The sequence below is a fragment of the Juglans microcarpa x Juglans regia genome, chromosome 4S, assembly GCF_004785595.1.
Source record: "Juglans microcarpa x Juglans regia isolate MS1-56 chromosome 4S, Jm3101_v1.0, whole genome shotgun sequence".
Taxonomy (NCBI): domain Eukaryota; kingdom Viridiplantae; phylum Streptophyta; class Magnoliopsida; order Fagales; family Juglandaceae; genus Juglans; species Juglans microcarpa x Juglans regia.
Genome location: NC_054601.1, coordinates 10,369,018 through 10,375,629, shown reverse-complemented (window position 1 = coordinate 10,375,629; position 6,612 = coordinate 10,369,018).

Here is a 6,612-nt window from a genome sequence, read left to right as displayed (position 1 = left end):
GAAGCAACCCATGCGTGAGAATTGCGGACAGTAGGGGTAGATGGAACGCGCCTCCCTGACACCTTACCCTCAAGAACCTGCGTAGGGAGGTGGGTGAGAAATATGGAGAACCATTGATTTCCTAATAGCAAGCATGAAGGGGCTTAACAGGGAACGCCCGAAAGGTAAAGTGAGTTAGGGAGCCATGCCGTACTAATGGTGCCACTCCCCGAACTCTATACCGCATTAATGACGCCGTCCCAGAAGCCACGCTATATTAAAGGATTCTGACTAAACGAACAGTTGAAGGAACATGGGCTCTTTGAAATTAGGTATGAGCTATCCCTACCCAACAACCTAGTATAAAAGTCAACCCCAGGTACGAGGTATCCTCTCTGATTCCTAAGAAAAACTCACGCACAAACTATTAAAGAGATATACTAACTTTAACATCAGAGACTCCCTAGCCTCCACCAAGGCCCCACACTCTTCGTTTTTTTTAAATATGCAGGTGAAAGACTCAAGACCCAAGTTGCTAGAACCCAGCCCAAATGTGTATGAAACAAGACGTTAAACTTTGCAAATATCATTTCTCATCGGGTTTTTCCAGTGAGAAATTACGGTTGGAGGACTCTTGATTTTTTATATTATTATATCTATCAATTTTATTTTTTTAATTAACTTTTTAAACAAGTTAAAAGAAATCGATTTGTAGTTTTAGAATTTATAAATCTTATGCATTTTAAAAAAAATAGAAAAATTCGGAACGGACTTGATGAAATCAATTGTTTTAATGGTAGACTCTATTTTTTTTCAAGGGATTACACATAATTTACATACGCTAAGACTATATCTTCATTTACTTTACAAAATAGCTTGTAATTTAAATATTGTAAAAAAAGTAAGTAAATATAGTAGTTCTTTTTATTTTATGAGTCCAAAATTATTATATATACATATATATATATATATTAATCAAAACCCATTTTTTAAAAAGCTTTTTTATAGAATAATACATTCCTCCAAAGTTTATGAAAAAAATAAAAGGATAAATGACATATTTTTAGGGGGCTAGGAACTATTAATTCCACTAAATTATAATTTAATATATTTAATCACATGGATCAAACATTTAAACCGGACAAAAATCTTTAATATAATCGATCGTGTCGCGTACACAACTTGTTGAATAAATTGTTCATGATTGACTAATATTAAATGTATCAACAGCTTGAATTTATTTAGTTTGTTGAATTCTTATAAATTATTGATATCACCTGATTAACATAATTTTGTATCTTATAAACATTAATTGTATTAGTTGCACATGTTCCAGCATATCCAGCTAGTCTCCAGATATTTAATCAAAATAAAATTACAGTCCAAAAAAATTCATATGAAGAGAACAAATCCACAACAAAAAACTAAAAAAGATCATATTTACATTACAACAAATGGTAAGATAAAGTCCCCTCTCACCGAACCCTAGACTTTAATTGTCGGGTATATTAAGTTTAAGCTTTTGCTTAAGCATCATTTTATAAATATGAGAAGTGCTAGGGCTGTATAGAAACCGTGAAAACCGGTCGACATAGACTCAGATCGGCCACCAGAGCATAGAACCGATAGGCCGGCGGCTGGAATTAAGCAAAACCAACGTCGGCCGGTTCGGTCTCGGTTCGACCCAAGGAAAAACCTCTGAACCGATTGACATCAGCTATATTTCTTTCTCTTTTTTTTTTTTCAAATATGTGTATATGAAACGATGTCGTTTCACTTAAATGAGTGAAACTGCGTCGTTTTGGGGACGCATGTTGTAAAAAAAATATAAATGCAATGGCGTCGTTTTGAATTAAGGTAAAAGACCCCTACGAGCCCTTTTTCTTCATTCATCCTTTCGAATTTTTTTTCCCTCTCTCAGATTCTCCCAAGCGGCAGCCAAGCCCCCAACCTCCCTTTCCGTTGCGGCGATACCATCTCCTTCTCCGACGATGCGGCAATGCCATCTCCTCTCTGATGCGGTGATCCCTTCTCCCTTTCCCTCTCATCTACCTCTCGGGCTCTCAGTGCCTTTGTCTCAGCCTCTCATGTCTCTCATTACCCTTTCGTCTCTCTCTCTCTCTCTCTCTCTCTCTCTCTCTCTCTCTCATGGAATAGTTGATGAAATCAACTTGATGTTTATTGTTTGGATCTGTACGGTGTATAGTTGATGTTTATTGTTGAATATTTGAATTTGTATTGTTGAGTATTGAGAAATTTGTTGAGTGTTTGAACTGATGTTCACGCCGATGAACCGACGACAACCAGCCGAAACTACGTCGGCCGGTTTTACCACTCTCCATCAACTGATTACGGTCGGTTGCTCCAATCCTTTTTCTCTCATCAATCGGCGTCGGTTTTGTTCAAAAACGGCACTAAAGGAGTCGATTTTCACCCCTAAAAAGTGCTACAACTATAAATAGATTTTATAAAAACAAATCTATAAATTTATATAATTTTATATGATATATCATCTATTTTATAATAAAAATAACTTTACAATATTCTAAAACTTCACGTTAAAACATGTCGTTTTATAGATTTCTTTTCTGAAATTTCTTTATGGCACTAATTTTAAGTAGGTGAGATCTGACTCAATTTGCGTAGACGAAGGGTAAACTTTTCTATTCCTATAAACCCTTTTATTTTCATGTGCGTAGGCGCATGATACTTGACAACGATAAAATTATAGAATTGAACCGTCATTTTGACATTAAAAACCATTATTGACAATTTAACGACCAAAATGTTTTGGATTCACGTCGATGTGTAGTCGGTCGGTGACACTAACATGTCAAGGCCTTTAATTCAGCAATGCCTATAATTGGATGAGAAGAATAGAACACATGCATGTACTCAACATATGATGCCCATCAAAAGCATGAGAAGGACTCGAAGTGAGGCACATTAGTACATTACGTCACCCAGCTCCACTTATCAAGATTTAAAGTAGGACGTTGCTGCGTCCACAAAAGATTTCTTCCACCGAATCCTACAAATCTTTTTTTTTTTTTTATATTTTTTATCTTTTCTTTTACTATTTTTTTAAACTATTTAAATATTTTTTAAAAATAAAAAAAATCACATATTCATTTAAAAACACTTATTTAATCATTAAATAAAAAAAATTAAAAAATTAAAAAAAATTTCGATAAAAAATTTCGGTGGCTTTTTTTTGTGAACATAGTGTTTTCATTTAAAGTATCGCATGACATGGGCATGCTTTTAGTGGATGGTGTCCTTTAGGATCAACTACTTACCTTACAATTATGACTATTCACCCGAGTACGGATTTAGGTATCTAGTTATACCTAGACTCAAAGTTGTAATGTGGTCCGAGTATTCGCTCAAGTTAACCTTGGCCAGTACTTAGAAGAATCTGAAACTCGAAAATCTGAGTACTCAAGTTGGACATAAGTTATTTTTAAAAAAATGTAATTTTGGTTTGTGGATACCAGGTTTTAAACTCAATACCTACCTCATGTGTTTGTACATGCTCCCAGATATGGGCAGGTGGGTAATCCAGTTATCAATCCAGGTGAAATCTTGGCCAATAACCACCTCCGAAATCCGATTATTCGAGTTTGATTAAACATTATATCCCGCCCGCCCAAAACAAACTTCATATTGTCTGCTACTTAAATGAAACACGGTCGGTGCATTTAACTGATGTGATAGTCGGTTGTGTAGCGATTGTATGGGGAGATTACATTTTAACATTTTTGATAACATAAAGCATGTATTTTCATTTGTAGTAGCTCAACTCATACTTTTCTTTATTTAGAAATATTAGATCTACACAAAAATTTTACAAAATTAATCAAATGATGTGATAGATTATATTTAATTTACACTAAAACGTGTTTTACAATATGTCATGTTACATCAAATTAAGTACAGTTCTACTACAGGTACATGGGGTTAGGTACCTTTGGGGGAATCAGCTGACGTGGTGACATATTAAAAAAAAAAACCACAAAATAAGAGGAAATGAAATGAAATGAGAGCGAAACGAAATGAGACGCATTGGTGCCGTCTACAAACTTGACGACGAGCACTTTCCCACGCCGTCTCATTCTCCCTGCCCAACAACCACAACCACATGCTCCTCCCTCATTTGCCAACCCAACAACGAAGCCACTGCACGACCCTAGCGCCGGAAGCACCACCCTTGTGAAATAGCCAAACCATGAGCCCAAAGCCCTGATGAAGATTGAATATGGACAGAATCTTTGTTGCTCACAAAACAATTGTATATTCACACACTAATTGATACACGAATAAGTATGCAGGTTCTATTCTAAGTAACAAGACTAAAATTGTGGCTAAAATTTATGTTGGATACAGAGTCAAATAGAGTCATAAATCCTTTGTGATTTTCTAACTGTCGTGCTTCATGCCTGATGCTCAACTTGATTCAAGGAATCATCCTTTATAAGCCCCACCGTGTGCTATAGCTTTTCACCACCACCTTCCGAGCCTCCACACCGCAGTAGCCACACCCAGCCCTTCACTTCGTCCACTGCCCAAGCCCCCACGGCCCAGGTCCTGTGTCCTCAAATGAGAAGTAGCTCCACGCACACGTCAACCTTCGTTGGAGGAGAACTGAATAAGATCACCCAGTACTGCCCAAGCTTCTCCTTGCTATTACCACCCTGCACCAAGAACCACCAGCCACCGCCTAGGACCTCCACATCACGCTGTTACTCCACGCTGCAGTCGGCTGAAATATACTATGTTTTTCTACTCTGAAATAGAGCATTCTGCCACCCACCACGGAAGCCCAATCCTCCACCACCCTCTTGGCTGCTCCATGGCGTGTTGTGCCGCAGCACATCCTCCATCCCGCAGTCTCTATCCCCGACGACTTCAGCTCTAACCACTGGCCTGTTGCCCCTCTCAGTAAGATGCCCAAACTGCCACCTCTCCTCCTCTTCTTTCCATCATTGGTCAATATCATAAAAATCTAACCTTTCCCCACACTATACAGAGCTCGTACCTCCGTGAGCCATCATCATAGGATATCTCCACTCTTCTCGGTTGTTCTCTTGGTAAAAATCTCACTCTCTTTCTCTAAGTCTTGGTCACTCCCTCAAATTTGCTTTCTCTAACCGTATTCTCTTTTTCAGTGTTTCGTGTTTCATCTATGAAGGTGTTTCAATACACCGTTTCATTATTGTACACGTGAAGGGATGGTACGCAGAGGTTCCTAGCCTCGGTTGCAAGTTGAGTTTTTGAATTAAGTAAATCTATAAAATTTCATTTTATTAAATCTTTAATATAAAAAGATTTTATTTTTTCTTTCTCTTAAGGGTGCAGCCAATAAAAGCCTCACAGATTCACATGGCAATAGAACAATTAATAAAATATCAGCTAGTGTGCAGTTCAGTGCAAGTAGCGAGAATTCAGCAAAGTTAGTTGAGGGCAGATGACGTTAATTTGGACTAGCCGTTGGAACTCTACTCGAACTTTCTTTCATTAAAAAATATATATATATTTAATTACAAAGAAATTTTATAGAATAAACCTGTAAAATATATATAAGATTTATTTTATAATAAAAATAATTTTATAATCTAACATATCACATTAAATTATATTAATTTATAAATTTATTTTATAAAATCTGTTAAATTATTTTTTAAAATAAAATATCCCAATTTTTAAACGACAAAGTCCTTTTCCCGACTCCGACTCACTGACATTTCTCCACGGTTTGTTTAGCCGTTGGGAGATCAATACTTGCCTTACTGGAAGCTTCCTTTCTCGATTGGACAATGGGATTGAAAATTTGCCCTGTTGTATCGGTTATTATAATTATAAATTGAAGTAATTTTATAAAATTTATTATATTTATTTTATAATAAAAATAATTTTATAATTTAATGTATTATATAAAATTCTGTTTATTTATATACTTATTTTTATATAATTTTTTAATAAAATACTTTTTATAAAAATCGATGAAATTGGAAAGATCACTTCCAGTACCGTATCATTTTCCTTCTCGGTTTCTGCACCTGATTCCACAATTGGCACCAATTTCCAAACAAGTAAACGCATTGACCGAGTCTTGTCGGTGCGCTTGCTTTGCTCTATGTGTAATGTTAATTTCTTTTACGTGAACTTTTGTAATAAAAATCAAAGTGATTTTCTTAGAATTTTTAATCTTTTTATAAAATTATTTCTTCAAAATATCATAAAAATACATCTTAAAAGTATTAAAATTTTAAATAGAGTATATAATATATACAAATTAGGTGTATAACACACCACTTACCGCAGAACCTATTATATTCATAAAAGAAAATTCAAGTAATATTATATATATATATATATATATATTTTTTTTTTGAAAGAAGTACTATTATATTTCTATGTGAACTGACTTCTATACCAATAACGTATTTGGTGCGTTAAAAAATAGACTTATAATTAAATTTATTATTATTTAAAATTGTAACATTCCTATAACATTCCTATTAATATTGTAAATTCTTATAAACTCCTGTAACTAGGGATAAAAGTTGGTTGCCAGAATGATCAGTAGTACCCATAAAAATGGGAGTAGGAACCTGTTGGACCAATCCCCTT